Source organism: Cydia pomonella, chromosome 4, assembly GCF_033807575.1.
Source record: "Cydia pomonella isolate Wapato2018A chromosome 4, ilCydPomo1, whole genome shotgun sequence".
Classification (NCBI taxonomy): domain Eukaryota; kingdom Metazoa; phylum Arthropoda; class Insecta; order Lepidoptera; family Tortricidae; genus Cydia; species Cydia pomonella.
The window spans coordinates 25,783,455-25,804,946 of record NC_084706.1 but is presented as its reverse complement, the minus strand read 5'-3'; the positions used below and the strand labels follow the sequence as shown (position 1 = coordinate 25,804,946).

The 21,492-nt window shown below is 36.9% G+C and overlaps 1 protein-coding gene across 9 annotated transcripts in view; it reads right to left on the bottom strand.

Annotated features, from left to right (window-relative positions):
* The window catches only part of LOC133517350 (mucin-2-like), a 170,143-nt gene extending 149,980 nt beyond the window's left edge, over window positions 1-20,163 (bottom strand). For 4 of the 9 annotated variants that reach the window (XM_061850642.1, XM_061850643.1, XM_061850641.1 and 1 more), the window contains exon 1: window positions 19,686-20,160. The gene's annotated coding sequence lies outside the window, so the exon portion shown is untranslated. Of the gene's footprint in view, window positions 1-19,685 lie in introns of all 9 variants that reach the window. The other 5 variants (XM_061850637.1, XM_061850640.1, XM_061850638.1 and 2 more) reach the window with 5 other exon arrangements.
* Window positions 20,164-21,492: the final 1,329 nt, after the last annotated feature.

Here is a 21,492-nt window from a genome sequence, read left to right as displayed (position 1 = left end):
ATAATATAGCACCATGTAGTACTTAAAAAAACTTTTTTTCTACTCGTCGACTATAATGGTTGAATTAAGATTTAGTATACCAAACTATAATTGCGTTCTTTTCATGTATGGGCTCCCGACTCAACTATAAAATTACTTACGATATTCTGTAATCAACTATAAACAAAATTACCAATCACGTGCCGCCGCGCTCCCATAGAACGAAGGACGGGTGGGCGGGGGCTCGCGCGTTCATGTCTTTTGTACTACATTTTTGTCTACTGAGATACTTACCAAATTTAATTACTTATTTAGGTGTTTTAGTGAGAAAAATACTACTTTACAATATACAATAGTGATATAATCAAGCCTTTCAATCTCGTAGGTACCTTACTTAGGCAAATCAGCGAGCTTCGTCGCTGAAACACGGTACTTAACTCAAAAGCTCTCTATTATACCACGATTGTATAAAATACTATTACATGATTATTTTGTATTGTGCGCGCGCCACATTTATTACCTATAGTAATTTGGAAGGTTTTGGGGAACTACTTCATTATAGATAGTTGATTAGAAACACTTAAATCTCACGATAAGTAGGATGAATTATCTTCCATAAAATCATCCATGAAGCTAAATTGCCAATCTCTAGTGGTTTCTTCGAGCGATCGATTCGCAAGAGCTTGGAACTTGGAACTATGCTAGTTATTATCTCATTAGCACCGCAATAGAACAAACAAGCAATGCTATAGGTAAAAAACTTAAGTAAGTCACCTGTTGTATGTAGTTGTGACGTGTTCGAATAGACACGCGGACCCGGGTACGTCCTTAAACTACGTCCACAAGAGAGGCATGGGCATTGTGAATGTCATCTCGCTCTGTGTGGTAGGGCACAGCACAGCAGATGTCATTCCAGATCTAGAGCAGAGCCCAACTGGGAAAATACCTCCATCTTACAGAAAATCGCAGCCAAATAACACTAGACCCTACGCATAGTGTTGTGTTCCTGCCGGTGAGTAAGGTTGCCAGAGCTCAACGAGAGGCGGGAGGGGGTTAGGGTCGGCAACGCGCATGTAACTCCTCTGGAGTTGCAGGCGTACATAGGCTACGGATACTGCTTACCATCAGGCGGGCCGTATGCTTGTTTGCCACCGACGTAGTATAAAAAAAAAAAGAGATTTGTTTTGTTTGTGTGCGTCTTTTAAACATGTATTTTCTATTCGAACACGCCACAAACATACAACAGGTGACTTACTTAAGTTTTTTACCTTAGGCGATTTGATGTGCCATGTGATAGTGACAGTTTGGCAGCACTATTTTCCTGTCAATGATATCTTGTTTTGTTTACTACCCAAGAGGGTTACTTGTATTGAGAGATTTTCAGTACAAGCAGAGTTTCCAAAAACAAATCCTTGAAATTCTAGTTGAGACAATTTAATATCTTTGCGCGATTTGTTTCATCGCTTGAGGGCGTTAAGTTTCGCTTAGTTTACTGCATTACCTTATCTATATTATGTATAGTTCTTAGTGAGAGCGTTTTAAGAGGTAGGTGCAGGTCTGTTGCAATGTATAACTTATCATTTATATAGGTAAACAACTTAAGTAAGTCACCTGTTGTATGTAGTTGTGACGTGTTCGAATAGACAATACATGTTTAAAAGACATACACAAACAAAACAAATGTCTATTCGAACACGTCACAACTACATACAACAGGTGACTTACTTAAGTTTTTTACCCATACTATTATTGTACTTGCTTTTGTTGTTTCTCCAATAAAGAAAATAAAAATAAATAAATAAGAGCTCGTATAGGCAAAGAATAAGTAAAGGTAGTGTTGGCCGAAAGTTAATTTGAATTGAAAATATTGAAAATATCCATTACAAATTGAACCGTAACCGTCCGTTTTGTATGGGGTTCTCGTGCGAGAACATTCTCTATAGTAAACGGAGAATATTCTCGAGAACGGCACCACTATAGTACTACTTTATCGCACTAGTGCGATAATTAGCACATTATGTAGCGATGTCGAATATTTAAAGGGCTATATCTTAAAATGTTCCAAATATTAAAGATCTATATATATCAACCCAGAATGTAACGTTGAGAGGACACACTAAAAAACTAGAGGTTTGAACCTCCACGTGCTAGCAACCCTAGGAAACACTTCTTGCCAAATCGTGTAGTAAATGTGTGGAACTCTCTACCAGAAACTTTTGATAGTGCACCGTGGATGAACTCTTTCAAAAATAGACTAGATACACATTTTAGAACGTTAAAAAGTGCTAAATACACACAAGTGCTGCGATACACGCATCAGCTCCAAGAACTGCCAGTGTATCGAATAAATTAATAATATTTACTGTATAACGATGTACAATACACGTGCAAAACGGTAATCCGCAACTCGTGTCGATTTAAAATACTCCATTCGATTGCGTTTTAATTTATCGCCACTTATCGCGAATTTCCTACTTTTCGCACTTCCCTATGTTTATGGCCTCTCAAATAGGATCTAGTGTGCGATGCACAGACTATACGACGAACAATGCTAATACTCTACAAAAGCATTATAGCATGTGTTCCTGACAAAACAAATTATAACAATGTGGACAGATCAAGGGTGTTTCTTTGTATGCTAATCTTTCTTTGATTGGGAAGTCCTCTTAACTACCTATTCACTTAACAATGTGTTCTTGTTTCTGATAATTCTATTATGATTTGACCTCCGAATTTCTAATCAGAATCACTAAGCACTGGTAAAAATAAAAACCGGACAAGTGCGAGTCGGACTCGCCCACCGAGGGTTTCGTACTTTTTAGTATTTATTGTTATAGCGGCAACAGAAATACATCATCTGTGAACAACTGTCTATCACGGTTCATGAGATACAGCCTGGTGACAGACGGACAGACAGACAGGCAGACGGACGGACAGCGCAGTCTTAATAATAGGGCGGGACTCTTTTTATCCTTTGGGTACGGAACCCTAAAAACTAAAGCGCATCTTATTCGCACGTCGCTCCGATGTTTGAACGAGTGCGAACGCTATATGCGTATTATAGCGACATCCCTATCACACGTAGTGCCCAATGCCATTGCGCCTAATTTATTCATAAAGCCGTTGATGACTGTATGTCCCTATATCCAACCTTCATTCTATTTATTTTGAAATTAGTTAGGCAGACAGGCCAATTCGAACGTGCACTGAAATCAAACCGATATTTGAATCATATTGGAATCATTGTATCAGTAAAAAATGTAAGCTGTCATCCATTAAAAATACGGCCACGCTAGGGGGGCTGGCTAGGGAGCCAGCCTTGTTTTCCAAGTTGAATGTAAGAACTTCACTTCGCTTCGCTCGCTCGTTCGATGATGCAGCATTTTTTGTATGTGCTAGCTGCATAAAGAATCAATCTTGATTTACCTTGATTTACGCATTTAACCATCATTTAGTCAATACCTACTCTCACACCTACCCCTCAACACAAGCCTTATTGAGCTTACTGTGGGACTTAGTCAATTTGTGTAATAATGTCGTATAATATTTTTACCTGTACAGTAAGTGGCGGTCCGCTTACACGTCGAGCCGGGCCCATGACGCACAAGTCTCGTCAACGCTTTTAACGAAAAATCGTTTGTATGGGGGCCTGGCGGTAAGCGTTCATTCGCAGATGCTTGGCCATGAATGGGTTAATGTAAACACCGCAAAAATAAAGAGTTTTTGGCTAAAATTTCATTTTTGGTACTATTTTGGGGTTGGTCCCATAATAAAAGTTGCGCAGTATGACCTATATATTCACTCCGTAAATTATTGCACGTGACTAAATAAACACCCAGTATATATCGTCGTCGTCTGTATCTTTAGGTATTTAAAAAAAAAGTAAACAAATAATTTGTACATTTTCGGGTAGTTACAACATTTATTGGTTAACCAACCAAATACAAAAACCGCCTGGATCTGTCACTGAACGACCTGACTTTAACCTACATTATTTGATCATTTAATGTTTTCATCTACCCTCAATTGGCTTAACGAGCCATTTGAGGGTAGATTTTGTTAACTTTTATTTAAATACCTAAAGATACAGAGGTAGGACCCACGACACAAGCCTTATTGAGCTTACTGTTGGACTAAGTCGATCATTGTAATATTGTCGTATGAAAAAAAAGTTTTGGAGATATAAAGTCTCTCCAAGCGTCAATGAGATATAGTTATCACATATATATATATATATATATATATATATATATATATATATATATATATATATAGGATGACTCACGCTGCACCGGGCCGTGTCCGGGCCGGAGCTTCCGGCGCTTACTTTTTTATGACGACTAATATGACAGATGACAGGTGATCGGTGATCACGTGACGTTTTCCATAGAAAAGAACGCCCCGGTGTAGCGTGAGTCATCCTTAATGGAACAGGCACCAGTAATCGAATGGTATAGACAAATTTTACAGGTGTCGGTGAAATATCAAAAACACTCCAAATTTTCTCTTCAATGTTCCATGATTGGTGCCGTTAATATACTTCTATAATTCTTTTAGCGGTGTTAACCATCAATCTATCATCAGGCGGGCCGTATGCTTGTTCGCCATGGTCGTGGTATAGAAAAAAAAAACAGTCGGCCATTCGATCGAGAAAGTGTCATTGATGTGTTCCGAAGAAAGTAGTTTTAGTTGCGGATACATTTTTGAACTTAAGTACTTGATTTTTCAATTGAGCTTTGGTTAAATTCATTGAAACCTGAAACTAATTTTATATTCCTAATTCCTATGTAGTAAACTAAAACAGTCGGAAGGTATAATACGAGTATAACACATTTTTTTTTAATTAACTCTATTCCTAATAACAATTTAATTGAATAAATTGTTATTTAGAATAATGCTACTCTTAGAGAGACTCACACTAGCTTCTTTTGAGCGTCGGCGTCTAGTCAGCGCTATGGAAAATGGCGTCGCTGCGCAGTTGCGCCAACGCGACGTTGCGTCGAGCAGCAGCCATAGAGTTGACTACTTTGAGTAATGTTTCAGCGCATGACACTGGCAATCAACAGTAAGCCATATAAAAAAAAATTACTCGCGCGTTAAAAATACATCAACGCGCTTCGTACCTGTTTCATTTGTAAAGATCACAGTATTTGTTGTTACTCACAATTGGAGAAGAAAAGATACAGTTACGGTAATTTGTAGAAAATACTTTCGAAGGTTTCTTCAATATTGTGTTATGCTTATTCAATGTACAGGCACGGCATAGGCCAAGAAATATAAGAGAAGGTAAGTATAAAGCGCCGCTCGAAAGACCTGACATTTCTATAAGACAAATATACTCAGTTTTTCTTAAGATTTTTTTTTTCTACTCTCAAAAGTAGTGGTATAGTCAGCATCAATAGTAACGGATGAAAAAACGCGCCAAAAGTATCTGATATTCCGGATATTTTTTCCAAATTTGATAAATCTCTAAAATTCACGTTCAAAAGTATATCTTGTTTTATGAATAGAACCATCAAGTCTTACTTTGATGAGCATCTCAGAGACAGCTTTATTACTTTTTTTTGTTAGTTGAGACATTCCTATATCCGAGAAACAAGTTTTGTTGATTTAGTGGCTTAACGTGCACATATTTTATTCGATTTCACTTTTTCTGATTGTAGACATAAATGCGATTGTAGAATACAAAAAATAGCAGGCCAATTCGAACTTACACATCAGAATTGGACCCGGGTACGTCCTTAAACTACGTCCAAAAGAGAGGTATGGGCATTGTGAATGTCATCTCGCTTTGTGTGGTAGGGCGCAGCCAGTGGATGTCTTTCCAGATCTAGAGCAGAGCCCAACTGGGGAAGTACCTCCACCTTACAGAAAACAGCAGCCAAATAACACTAGACCCTACTCATAGTGTTGTGTTCCTGCGGGTGAGTAAGGTTGCCAGAGCTCAACGAGGGGGGGCGGGTTTAGGGTCGGCAACGCGCATGTAACTCCTCTGGAGTTGCAGGCGTACATAGGCTACGGAGACTGCTTACCATCAGGCAGGCCGTATGCCTGTTTGCCACCGACGTAGTATAAAAATAATAATATTTGAATCATTTTATTTAGTTATCGTGCGTCTCGCCCGCGCCAATGCATGTACGTAAAAGTACGAGAAAATGCACGATAACTAAATAATATGATTCAAATACATATATTAGAACATACTGTTTTAGTAGTAGTAGTAGTCTTTATTGTACAAAAATACATATTTAAAGTAACATAATTACTAATTAGTAAGAAGTACAAAGGCGAACTTTCCTTTGAGGGATCTCTTCCAATTAACCTTTGAGCAGATGAGAGGACAGAGTGAAAAGAGGGTGACAAATGCAGCAAAATGTACAACAAGGTGCCAGAAAGACAAAGAATATAAATACATAGATAATTTATAGGATAAACATGTGTAACAAAAAGGAATGACAATACACAAAAAATTGGAAAGTAGTAAAAAAATATAAAGCTATATACAATAGAAATGAATGATTTTTTTTTGTAATAAACATAGCAGGGTTATGAAATCTGTTTTTGGGAACTTAACATCTGCACTTAACTACATCTGCAGTAAACTACAGCACAGTAAAATACAGTGAAAAATAACAAACAATTGTTTTTTTTTTTATTATACATATTTGTGTAATTCTACCTTTAGAGACTGTATACATCTCTAATTAATTATGAGATATTCGATTGAACCTATATTTATAGTTAATAGTATTTCATAATTTTTTTTATTTTTTTTATTGCTTGTAAAATGACATGTAAAAGTGCCCTTGTGGCCTATTTGCCGAATAAATGTTTGAGTTTGGTTTTGACGATATTGCAACACAACATTCATAAATTCATAGATTACGAATTTCAATTACACAGTCTGTATTAAATATATCGGAGCGACCAAGGTGCTCACAAATATCTGAACACGCCTCTATTGCTAAGGCGCTAGAGTGCGTGTTCAGATATCTGTGAACACATTAGCCGCTTTGCTATATCTGATGGCGACTGTGCAGTAATTTTTTCTAGATTCTAAAAGACCGCTGAATAGCGTCATGTCGGAGTGTCTTATTATCTGTAACTATAGCGTTACCTAATTGTCCGCTATAATGTAACACTTAGTTAAGCATTTATGTACCTTATGTCTTGGTGATAAGGTTCACCAACTGTCAAACTGTAGACGATGGTAGCTTTAGCCCGAACGAGATGGAAAGTGAAATGTGTGGCTGTCGCCGCTGGCTGATTTACCTTGCATCCAAACACGCTTCCGCAGAAAAAGGAAGAAAATAAATATGTACATTTTATAGGCACAATGATTCCTAAACTTTTGCCGCAATTTTTTTATATCGACTTGTATTTGTACAACCATTTATTTACCTATTGCAATAAGTATTAGTATTACATTTATTTAGAGTCAAAATTAAATTATGTAAAATAAAGGAGGTGGCGGGACGACTTGGACGCCTATCCAAAATGGTGGGAAAATGCTGATGACAGGATCGAATGGAGAAAACGAGGGAAGGCCTTTGCCCAGCTACGGGACACTAAAGTAGGCTAACAAAAAAAAACTGATCAATTTATTTCAGTTAGTCAGTTCAGATAGTTAGTCAAATCTAACACAACAAACAAGCATACGGCCCGCCTGATGGTAAGCAGTCTCCATAGCCTATGTACGCCTGCAACTCCAGAGGAGTCACATGCGCGTTGGCGACCCTAACACCCCTCCCTCTCTTCTTTGAGCTCTGGCAACCCTACTCACCGGCAGGAACACAACACTATGAGTAGGGTCTAGTGTTATTTGCCTGCGGTTTTCTGTAAGGTGTAAGTATTTCTTGTGCTGCTAATAATAACCAATTATAAACCTTAAATTAATAAAAAAAGCAGGTCCTTAATGAATTTTTAAACATGTAAATATCAAACTAAGTGTGATAGTAAAGAAAAAGAATGAGTCGGAAGGTGGAAAAAAAACGAGACTTTGTCCAAGTCACACTTGGCCAGTTTTTTTACTTGAGCCGGACAGTCTGTATTAAAAAAAAACAATATTCATCGATAGCAAGGCCACGGCGGTAAAACGTGAATAAAATTTAAGGTGCATTAATATACTTTCTCTTCCTGCGCGTTTTTTACCGACTATAAGAAATGACCAACGAAAAGTTTAATATGTAGTATTGGGAATTATGCTAATAATATGATAATATGTTATGAGTTATGAATAAGATATTATATGCTGTGCCCTTGCAGGGTGCATGTATATCATGTATAACATCTATACTGTACCATGGGTGCAATAAAGAATGATCATGATTATGATTATGAATCGCGGCCCGATTCGAAGAATGATTAAGACACGTTTAAGTTCTTGGAAAGATCTTTAAAAGATCGATAACTAAACGAAATGTCAAAATTGACGTTTATTTCGATTCCGCTGTGATCCCAATAAGATCTATCTACGATATTTTTAACGTCAAAGTGACATTGGTTGCTCGAATCGAGCTGCTTCTGTCAATTATACGACATACAAACGATATCTAAATGAGAACTTATCTAAGTAAGGCTAAGATGGTCGGCTCTTTATCATTTGTCACCATGCCTGTCACGTTCTAACAAGTATGTAAGCGCGAAAGTGACGGGCATAGTGACAAGTGATAAAAATGGAACCATGATGCCATCGCAGAACTTATCGTTACCGTATTTAATTCTCTCTTAGGTTAGGGCAAGTAAAATAAAAACTTGTAAAAAAGATTGTGACGAATTGAGAATCTTCAAGATGTCGAAGTCGGTTAAAAGTGGCGTGCGTTAGAAGCCAGAGAACTCCAAGGGGGTCACCGACCTTAATGTGTAAAATTACGAAGCTATTAAACAATTTTCATAATCATCGCGAAACGCACGCGCATCGCATCACGCACGGCTACCGCGGTTATTCTTATTTGATGTTATTATCGTGGCAAAGCGTAAGACTATATAATCTTACAGATAGCGGTTAAGAGGAAAGGGGACGGACGCTTTTCCATAGTAGTCCCCATTTTCCTCTATAGATATTGGCATTAGATAGATAAAATACTCTCAGATTATTTTTTTAAGGAGAATAATTTAATTTTTCTACATTTTTTTTGCTAATATTACAATAACATATATTTATACACACATAATCAATAAAAATCATTACAAAAAAAAACTTATATAAATTACTAAAAAAAAAAACAAGCACCACTATACGAACACAAACTTAAAACTACTCCTCTTATTAATACTTTTTATTGATACCTCAGTAAAAGATAAAGTTTAAAGAAAAACCTATTGATTAAGTAATGATAGAGGCCGACAACAGGCCATCTTATCGCTCAAGAGTGATCTCTTCCAGACAACCTATGGAAAATATATTTACATAATTTTATGTAATTAACAATAGCTATGAACCTACGCATGACTTTTTTAGATTTTTTGATTGTTCTAAGAATTCGGAGCGAAAAACAGTTTTCATGTAATTTTTTAAATGCGCCTAATTCTTATAATAATTAAAAATTCGAATAAATCGGCCAAGTGCGAGTCGGACTCGCGCACGAAGCGTTCCGCGCCATTATCTAAATATCGTTTTTTTGTATGGGAGCCCCCTTAAATATTTATTTTATTTTGTTTTTAGTATTTGTTGTTATACCGGCAACAGAAATACATAATCTGTAGAAATTTCAACTGGCCAACTATCACGGTTCAGGAGATACAGCCTGGTGATAGAGGACGGACGGACGGACAGAGGAGTCTCAGTAATAGGGTCCCGTTTGACCCTTTGGGTACGGAACCCTAAAAATCTAACGTTGGGGCATCGCTGCGGTTGATATACAACAAATTATGTCTAAATATTTTCAATAATGTTAATATCCAGACAAGAAAATGAGAACTGCGTTTGAATGAAAAGGCGATTTCTCGCTGGTCCTCCGTTTTCGTCTTAACGCAGATTTGAATAGCTTTGCTAAACCTGATTATTGAATGTTTTTTAGATGTCTCAATCTCGCAAAAACTGCTGAAAGAGGTTTCGCCACACCAGCACTTCTCGTAAATGCTCTTTCATTCTTTAAAAACTGTTGAGTCAGTTGTCAGTCAATTTGATCCACAGTGGTACCTTTAATACAGTGTAAACTCTATATGTGACAGTCCACATCAAAAGGGACCTTATAGCGGTTGGCGCTTATGCCATTATTAACGGCGCGCCAATAACAATGCGGCACTACGCAACGTAAGCGACCGCCATAAGGTCCTTTTTGATGTGGACTGTCACATATAGCGACACTCAAGGGATCAGACGTTGACGCTATAGAGAGTTTTCGTTATACACGGTGCTCACGACGAACCCGACAGATTTACCACGTACTTCTGAGGCCAAAAGAAGGAAAAAATGTTATATGAGTTTCACTAAATTTCGCCTAAAAATAATTTTTTTTGGTTTTTTTTTTTCAAATTTTAAACATATTTGTTCATAAAAAGTTAATGTTATGGTAAAACTGGCACTGAAAATATTTTATTTTACGATTTTTTTTGTAAAAACTAGTTCTTGCAAAGGTTACTTGTCACTTTTTGACATCTATCAATAAGGATATTTAGACTACGCCCCATAATGGCGTCATCGTGATCAAAAAGGCATTTTGCACTAAGTTACGATAAGAAGATGATTTTTTTACATTGGTATTAACTCTGAAACTATTAGGCGAAATCCAGAAAAGTTTATATGACATTTTAGTCTCTAAATGTGATCATTAATACACTGTCAAAATCTTTTGGGTTCCTCGTGAGCACCGTGTATAGAAAGAAATTAATATTAAAGCAAAACAACTAATAATAGCAAACAAATATCTGCAATTTCTTAGACAATAAAGATTCTTTAAACCGAATGTGGACGTTATAGGGATTGAATCGTTATATCGAGTGACATTATGAAGTTTACACTGTATATTTAATGTAACTTCAAGTTTCAGCAGCTCGAACAAGTGTAAAAACAGTGAGCAAAATGTGATTTTGCTCATTTTTAACCCATCACAACTTATTAATAGCGGGAAATTGTGTGTTGAGTATTCCAAACACCAAGTGGGGCATTTATGGAGTGTCAGTCAGTATGGACTGTTTTTAGAAGTCATAAATTTACCAAAAGCTTCGTCTGTACATATTCCATCGCTGTTCAGTAAGGTTCAGATTCTTAATCTAAAATTGTCTGAAATGTCTAAACTATAAACGACGCTATTGTCGCTTAAGTCCTTTTATATGCCAATTTCTGCATTTTAAAATTGCAAAAACTGGATCGACCAAAATCTATTTAATCATAGAATCTGGTCACAAAATTTCACGAGAATCGGGTAGCAATTGCGACCTGGAGGAAAACATCTGGCCATACAAAAGCAGAATGCCCGAGTTAAAACGGAGTCCTTCGCTAACGCTTCTGTCAATAAATAGATATTAAAATATGTTAAGCCAGTTTTCTAGTAAACTGTTGACGCAAGCAATAGAATTGGACCTGAACGGCAAATAAAGGAAACAGCTACTAGGTCAGATGGCTCGATTAGCTCATAGTATTGAGAACTAACAACCAGTTTATACAACAGTATAATAGACATGCAACCAAATTTGAGTATCGTGTTTAACACTTTCGTTGCAGCCATTGAACTATTATTATTACGTATAGAACCGGCACAGAGAACTAGTATTTTGCGCCATGAGTTGTTGTTTTGACAACAAACCGTAGGAGCGGAGCGTGAATCTCGCGACCTGAACGCATAAGCGCCATGTATTTTTACGGCGCTTACTACGTTTTGGTCGCGTGGTACAGGTTGGGATAGCGACAATGTAATTTGGTATGGCTTCTCTATAGTAATAGTAACTCAATGGCTGCAGCAGCGTCAAATCCCAACTAAAGGAGTTTGGATCAATCATCATCATCATATCGATCGATTTTGACGACCGCTTTGGCCTAGTGGGTAGTGACCCTGCCTACGAAGCTGATGGTCCCGGGTTCAAATCCTGGTAAGGGCATTTATTCGTGTGATGAGCATGGATATTTGTTCCCGAGTCATGGGTGTTTTCTATGTATATAACTATTTATAAATTTTTATATATTATATATATTATATCGTTGTCTAAGTATCCTCAACACAAGCCTTAGATATTGAGCTTACTGTGGGACTTAGTCAATTTGTGTAATAATGTCCTATAATATTTATTATTTCTTTTTTTTTATATCAACCCTTTATCGCCCACTGCTGAGCATATTAGGCCTCTCGTCCAGTACGCCACTTGTCCCGGTACTAAGCTAATCGCATCTAGAAGTGCCCCGCAATCTTCCGAATGTCGTCCACCCAACGAGCCAACGGACGCCAGGGGCTTCGGATCAGGGGCTTCGGATCAATGATATTATATAACTATAGATTTGTTATACTCATACATAAGGAACGCAAAAAATACTTCCATATTTATTTCTATACCTACGAAGAAATCTGTTATTCTTGATTAATTTTCTCATTCCATTCATTTTTAACACTCGTTAAACATGAGCTTGTCTCTTTTTCTATCGGTGATCACGTGCACATCTCTCGCTTGCCCAGGTGCGACTAAAGACAGCTTGTACAATTTGTCACAAGGTAAGCGCTTCGGTTTTGGAACGCCTGTAATATATATTTATTTATAATAAACCATTGGTTCTGTGTCATACTGTTTTTTTTGGGTTAGGCATAAAAAGTTAATCTCTTGGCGGCTTTTCGCGTGTTACAATAAATTTGAGTCAGGCCAAGATACCTAAGTGGGCAGTGAAGTTGATACCCCAGACGGTGCAAGTGTCAAGTAAATGACATAATTTAATAGAAGTTTGACATAACCCGTGCACCTCGCTAAATTAATTTAAAGTTGTTAGAATAAAAGATCGCAGTAGGAACGGAATTGAAGTCAAGCGACCCTCAAAACTTGTATGCAATGTGCAAAGCAGTCTGAAGTTGATGAGATATTAAATTTAGTCAGCAATCTGAAAATTACCTACTGATTTGAAGGTAAATAAAGAAATAAATTTTATATTTTATACTCTTTTGAAGGAAAATAAATTGTCAGATGTGTATGGTATTTCCTTATTATTGATATACAAGGTAGTATAACGAAAATAGTGGTATATTTGGTATCGTGTTGTGATCAGGAAAAAGTAGAAAAAAAAACATTTTTTGTCGCAAAAAAATTTTGATTTTTGTATGGACGGTTGGACGACTTCCCCATGGAAAAAAAAAACACGTCAAAAATTCTGTTTTCTACTTTTTCCTAATTAGAACACGATACCAAATATGCTCTTAAGAGCAATTCCTAGCTGAGCAACTTTTTAAATCTCATATTTTAAGCTATGTTTCTGTCGCGCTGCGGTGGGCGGGAGTGCGTGCGTGGGATAAGGACAACTGCAGCTCGGACTAAAATTCCCACTCAAAAAACTCAAAGATCGAGGTTTTGCACTCAGCTGTTTCCTCTGTAACAGCAAAATATAGGGGCACAGATATTGATATTATTTGAAACACTCATTGCTCTAGGTTAAAAATCCAGGGAGGAAACAGTCGAGAGCATTTGTATGGAAAAAATCGCAACTAGGAATTCCTCTTAGACGGATCCCCAATATTTTTGTTACACCCTGTATGTATTATTGTTAGTAAATAACAGTAGTTTGACTGTACCATTGTTTTAACATCACAAAGGACTTTCTACGGCGCGTTTGACTTCAATATTTGTTGTTAAATTTATACGTTGAATTAAAGTGACTATAAAATAACACAAAACATTGTGTTCCTGGTATAAAATAAATTCGATGATTATAGTAAACACCCCTATAATGGAACAGGCACCAGTAATGGGATGGTATAGACAAATCCTGTAAAACAAATATTTACCATCAGTTTTTAATCGCTAGCAACATTTTACCATAAACAAGAGCCAAAGAGCTGCTTAAGTATAATTTTTCATTGATATTTATTAGTTTGAAAGTAAATTGCGCCTGCGCCATACATCCCATGACTGGAGCAAAAAACCATAGTTTTAATTGGTTAAAAATGTTGAAACCAATTGTAGTAGCTTTCATTAAAAACAGAAAACATAAAGGACGAATTAGATATTCAACTTTTAAAGCATAAAGCTGTAGAAATTTTACAAATGTCGGTGAAATATCAAAAATACTCTAAAGTTTCTCTTAAATGTCCCATGATTGGTGCCGTTGCCTCGTATTAATTCTAATAAGCTTAAACGGACGTAGTTTAGTAATGTATTCCTTTGTTAATTTATATACTTTCAACTCTGTTTGCCCCTTTGAGGGCCGGATTTCAAAAATCTTTTCAGCTCTATTTCAAAAGGCCCATCTAACCTTTCGTATGTGTGTGGTGGTCAAACATCGTGGGTTCCGTTTTCTGTTCTAACCTCGACACAGAATAAGGAATAGTACTAAAGTACAGAAAAGAAACTTCCTACAAAACCGAAGTTTGACAGCGATTCAGGGCCGAACCATGCTGTCCCTTGCACTATCCCTAACGGCTATTTAGGGTTGTCAAAATTCAAGTCATTATCTTATCTGTGGTCGTGCACGCAAAAGGACGTCAAATTGTGCCAACCCCAAAAATTACTCGGAGCAATGCTGAGCTGAACAGAGCCGAGAATGCCCGAATGCTACAGTTTCTCCCCCCTGACTTCGGTCGTACCTATAGAGCTGAAAAAAAAATTATCGAAAAAAGTGCAAAATGATGACTAAATAATCAGTCAGGGTCTAATAAACACTGATTCTAGGCACTTTAGGCTGTGCGATGTCTGTCAGTACCTCCTTCTTCTTCTTCCTCGCGTTGTCCCGGCATTTGCCACGGCTCATGGGAGCCTGGGGTCCGCTTGACAACTAATCCCAAGATTTGGCGTAGGCACTAGTTTTTACGAAAGCGACTGCCATCAGACCTTCCAACCCAGAGGATAAACTAGGCCTTGTTGGGATTTGTCCGGTTTCCTCACGATGTTTTCCTTCACCGAAAAGCGACTGGTAAATATCAAATGATATTTCGTACATAAGTTCCGAAAAATTCATTGGTACGAGCCGGGGTTTGAACCCGCGACCTCCGGATTGCAAGTCGCACGCTCTTACCGCTAGGCCACCAGCGCTTCGCATGTCTGTCAGTACCTACCTATCTCAATTCTCATTTCTGGTATTACTATCAATTATTCATTGCAAAATAACGAGACTAATTATAAATCGTAACGTAACGTTGGCTACTAATGTATTATTTTGTTAATGTATATTTAATGCATTTGTTTATAGACTCCAGTACGTAGCCTAAATTAAATTAGCTACCAATGTTTTAAACCTGTACCCCTAGTGTAAATAAATTCGATTTCGAAACGTGACGTACGCGTTTGCGTTTAGTCTCATTTTGTATTGGATTTAGAAAGAGCGCGCCAAGCGGGACGTTTTGGAAACTCAAAATCCTATACAAAATGAGACTTAACGCAAACGCGTTCGTCACGTTATGATGTCGATCAAATTTACACTAGGGGTACAGAACGAAGAAACCAAACGAACGGACGAACAAACGAATGAAACAACAAAGAATATACGTAGGTGTACTATTATGTACCTAGTGTTAGTTAATTACTGTCTTGGATAAATTAAACATGTACCTAATTATTACGGTTGGCAGCTATTTATGGCAGACTAAATTAGTACTTCATAGAATAATGAAATATTGAATTAACCACTCCGCAGACTACTACAATTCTCCAGAAAACTATAACAACATAAACTTACTCCATAGATCTAAAGACATCAACGCGCCTCCGAGGCGGTTCTGCACTTCGTTCCTGCGGGACTAAGAGCCACACCACACTTAGCGTCTTCCGAGCGTCGGCGTCTAGTAAACTCTATGGCTTTATTAACTAACACAAACGGGACTTAATCGCGTATTAAGTTTTATATTTACCTCCGACGTTTCGAGGACGGCGTTGTCCCCGTGGTCTCGGAGAAGACTCTACACTCTGAACTGTATGGCTGCTGCTTGACGCAACGTTGGCGCAACTGCGCAGCGACGCCATTTTGCATAGCGCTGACTAGACGCCGACGCTCAAAAGACGCTAGTGTTAAGATTTCAGTAGACACCTTGTGTTTAGAACACCTGAATACTTGTATAGCTATTGTTGCTGACTGTACGTAATAAATAATTAACTATAATTACTATTTGCGACAGATGAAATGGAATGTTTTAATTTTAACGGTCGCCGGCTTCGAGTTATGTCGCACTTTCAATTTTATTAACTGGTTTTTGCACTCACTGATATATAGTAAACATGTTTTTAAAATAAATAAATATATATTATAGGACATTATTACACAAATTGACTAAGTCCCACAGTAAGCTCAATAAGGCTTGTATTGAAGGTACCTAGACAACGATATATATAATATATAAATATTTATAAATACATAAATATGTACATCGAAAACAACCATGACTCAGGAACAAATATCTATGCACATCGCACGAATAAATGCCCTTACCAGGATTTGAACCCGGGATCATCAGCTTCGTAGGCAAAGTCACTACCCACTAGGCCAAACCGGTCATTTTTATATTATTAAAATATATATTTATATAACAAAACAGTTCCTATAGGTGCTTAGACACTGACATACAACCCCGGTGGGTTGTCTGTACTAATCCGTTAAAGACGGTAAGACTGAAATTTAAGACACATTTAATAAATAAATATTTGGGGACAATCCACTTAGCCTTAAGGGTCTTGACTGACAGAATGACTAACGTAAATTCTTAGTAGCTAAGGTTAAGGCGAAGGGTAGGGCAAGCTCTTTCCATACAAACGTTGTGCGCGTTTTTCTTCGTTTGTTGTCGGTAAATATGCTTATTTATCTTTTTTTGTGTATTTTTATTTTTTATATAAAGAAAATTTTCTACATCAAGTTCTGCGTATATAGGGGAAACTGGGGAGGGTTGATCACCCCTTTTGGTTTTAGACTAAATTTTTTAAACTATTAGCAGTATTGAAAAGCTTTATAGATCATACGATTCAGAATTTATCTATTTATGAATACTTTGAATTAGAACAGAATTGTGCAACAATTTAGACCATTATTTAAAGAAATGCCATAATGTAGACTTTTACCATGTGTCCCCTGTATAAGGGAGACATGTTTACCCCTGGTTGGGAGCCTTGATCCTGGGGGATGAAGTCTCCCCGGTTCTGGGGACACATGGTAAACAGATTTTTACCGTGTCTCCCCATACCAGATTCTCACAGATTATATAGCCCGAATCGGAACTAGCAATGCATCTAGAATTAGGAAAACACACAACGAACATATATATACTGTATCTTCCATACTTAGCAGTTATATTTCCGCCAATAAGATGTCTTGATGCGAAAGAGATCAAGTCTCCCATGCTTGGGGACACATGGTAAATAGATTTTAAGTGACAATGGCATACTTTGAGGGTTGATTTCACGTTAATTTATTGAGTTGATCAACAGGAATTTAATCTATTAAGAAATCAAACACATAATGATCCGTATCTTTCAATTTTTAAGAAGGAACTAGTTATATTTTCGAAAAAAGAACACCAAACTGGTAATCAATTTTACATTACATATGGTGCTACTTTTCCCGCATAGTGCGTAAATTCGCACATTATGTAACTATGTCGAAAATTTAATGGGTCATATGTACTGTAAAACGTTGTAGGATACATGTGCGAATAGGTAATTCGTAACTCGTATAAAATTTCCTATTTTTCGCACTTGTATCGTAAATAACTATTGCGCCATCAAAAAATCAAAAAGAAGTAGCAAACAAAATTTCTTCTAACAAGTACACTTGTCTGTAGAATAATAATTAAAAAAAGTTTAATTGTTTATAAACAAACTTCCAAACAATCATAATGATTACTGAAAATTGCTCTTATTTATCATTACCACATTTGGAGACTCAAGTAACAAGCTAACTATAATTTCAAAAGTTTTAACAGTCTAGAAATGCCTAATTTGCGAAATTAAACATCTAAGTAATAATCAACAACAATAGCTAATACTTAGCTATATTATATTAATCAGTCTTCATCAAAAATAAGTTACTATTTGGCTTTAAACACTTTAATGGTAATACCAGCTAATACTTCTGATACAGCATTTTTTATTCTTTCCTTATCTATCAGTATTCTTTGTTTTTAACCTTCTCTGGTCGTATATTTTCGACGCATGATTTCCTAAAACAATAAAAAATTACAGCATTATGAAACGTTTTGTTCATTACTAAGTAGACTTGATCCCTTTAGGGGTGACATGATCCCAGGATCATGTCTCCCCCAAAGAAAAAGTCGAAGTCTCCCCATACATACTCAGGTTATAAAACATGGCGTGATCGAAACTTACGTTCGCGTATTTCAATGAAATCAAAGTTAATTAACACTTCAATAAACAACAAATAGAATAATCATACTCACTAACAGCATTTTTATCACATTTTACTTAATAAATCCAGTTAAAACTTACCGAAAATTAAATACAGCACGCAGCAAATTTTTCATAGTCCGCCACTTGCAAACCACTGACTTGTTCCAAACGGCGCCATGACAGAATGTGAAGTTAGGAACGAATTAATGAGTGTTGCTAGCGTAAAAAACTGTATGACGTCTGGTTAAACTTGAAATGAAGATTACCAAGTATCCCCTAGGGATCGACCCTCCCCACCTTCCCCTACAATATATACAAGCAAAAAATGAAATTAAATGCTATAGTGCCAAAATTAACGAATAAAACTTGCACAAGGTTTGTATGGAGAATGCTTTGCCTTACCCTGTGCCTTCAGTATTATCTTTATTTTTAAGCATAATTCTCTAGTTTTTAATTCATTAACTTGTTACCTACCCAAGATACAGGCTATGCCTAGTTTGGGGATCCCTGTTCAAACTGTTTTTTTTAAAGTATCGCTGTGTGCAACTGTGCATGCAACCTTGATTTTATTTATATTCACCACTGTTGAACCCATTTTTGTGCGCAACAATTTTTTTTTATCTTACACAGGTTGACGTAGCCCCAAACTAAACAAAGCTTGTAATATTATGATACTATGAAATGGGAATAAGGTGCACTAAGAAAATATTTTTTGGAATTCCACGTGTAAGAGGGTGAACATGCCGTTGAAAGTTTTCAACGACTTCTATGCCAACCAAGTGGCCAGCTTGGTGAAGGCTAATTTATTAAATCAGTAAAACAACTCGTGATAATGATCACGAATTGTTTTAACGATTTCTACTAAGATGAGATGATGTGTATGAGATTACAAAACTATTCAACCTAGGTTACACTCTGGGGAAACAATTGTTTTTCTGTTTTTTTTTTGTTTGACGCAAAAATAAAACGATTGTGAACGACTTTTTTTAATACGTGAGTTTTTTCGATAGTAGACTTAAATCGCGAACGTAGCTCAGTTCCTGGATAAACCAGTTTGAATACAACCACTTGTTACAATTAAAGTGCTGTAAAGCATTTCTCATTGCAAATTTACCCGTCGTGACTGCGGCCACACTCATGGCCGAGACTTTAGAAAGCGAAAGACCCCAGAAAATTTATCATTGAGTAACAACACCGCCACTTTAAGATACTTACCGTAACACCTATTTAATTATGCATCTACTCACCTTTATAGTTAAAACTTTCTTCTAATTCTTGATGTAATAAAAGCACTGATAAATATTAAGTGTAATTCACCATTGTTCACTTTCAGGCAGATTAGTCACGATCACTGTCAATTATAAAAAAAAAACTTCACGTCACACGTTCCCGCCAGAAATCAAAAACGCGTTCGAAAACCGCTGAAAATAAATTTCTGTAAAGCGTTCCATTTCAAATGTTCCGATGTCAACGGCCGCGATTTGGACACTGGCAGGTCAGTTTTGGCTGAACGCGCGAGTGCGCTTGCAATAAAAAAAGGTGTTCGAACGTTCGAAGTTTGAATTGTGGCGGGAAGTGCGTACCTTGGGAGCGTGGAGAGCGTACGCTGAGACGTGCGGGTTTCGACTGCTTGCGGTCAGTCGCGACGTTCTCTGCTTGCCCACTCTAACATATGTTGAATGTTAATCCGTATAACAGCTAGCTTATCTAGACCCGTCGCAATCACTAACAGAACCTATTTACTTACGCTTTTAAGAAATGTCATATACGCTAAAGGGGTCATTTAGTTTTGGGCACTAAAACTAGTCTATTAGTCTAAAGTTGCGTTACAAAACAATAGATAGGATCAGTCTACCGAGCTGCCTCAGGTTTCATAATTTTTTCACCAAAACATCCTTTGTTTTTCAAAATATTTTCACGTAATCGTTTTTAAAATACTAATTTTTGTAAGTTTTACAACCCAGTATTGTGCAGAAATGTTGACGCTAAGCAAAAATACGCGAATTGCATAATGAGAGTTTGCGAAAACTATTTTAACAAAAAATGTTTCCATTGCGCTATGATAGTAAAACAATTACAGAGCTGGTGAAGGCTCGGTCAATGATATCGAATAGAATCTTTTCATTTATAACAATAACTGAACATCTACACCGTGTTTTTTTTTTCGTTAATTTCAAGGGTGCATTCCTGAGCTTAAATTATGTAACTTTCTCAAAGAAACTGGTATTCTAATTAACTCGCCCTACTAACTAACTTACAAGGCCCTTACGAGCGTGTACACTTGCGTTAGGGCCCGTTTACATATTGATTAGTGTTTAGTTCGAGTGTATACATTCGCTACTAAACGTAAGTACTATCTCGGACGATCGATGTTGAAAATGACATTGATATGTCACAGTTTTCAATTGTTTGGTTGAGTTAAATGTAATGCCCGTATTATAACAACGCTATATGCAACATTTAATGACTTTTTATCAAAATAATATCAATATCCAGAAAGGAAAATGGGGACTACGTCTCTATGAAGAATCAGCTGTTTTCTTTCGTCTTAAGAAAATTGATGTCATGGACCCTTGTAACTACCGACCGATTGCTTTGTTACCGGCTATATCAAAATATATGAAAAAGCTATGTGTGATAGGCTGTATAACTTTTAGAAAAAAAAATGTGCTACGTACAAACCAATACGGCACCAATTACACAGTACTAATTTATTTTTATTTTTTTATACCACGACGGTGGCAAGCAAGCATACGGCCCGCCTGATGGTAAGCAGTCACCGTAGCCTATAGACGCCTGCAACTCCAGAGGTGTTACATGCGCGTTGCCGACCCTTTAAAAATCTGTACACTCCTTTTTTGAAGAACCTCATACTGTAGACCTCGGCAGGTAGCTCGGTAGATACTATGGTTATAATTTATAAATATATTTTTACCGCATTTTTTACCAATGTAGTGTTACGTTTCTGATCCAATTAAATGAAATGATAACTTTTTGCTTGAAGTGCTAAACTTCCAAAAAATGTAAAAAAACATGTACAGAACAGCAGCCAAA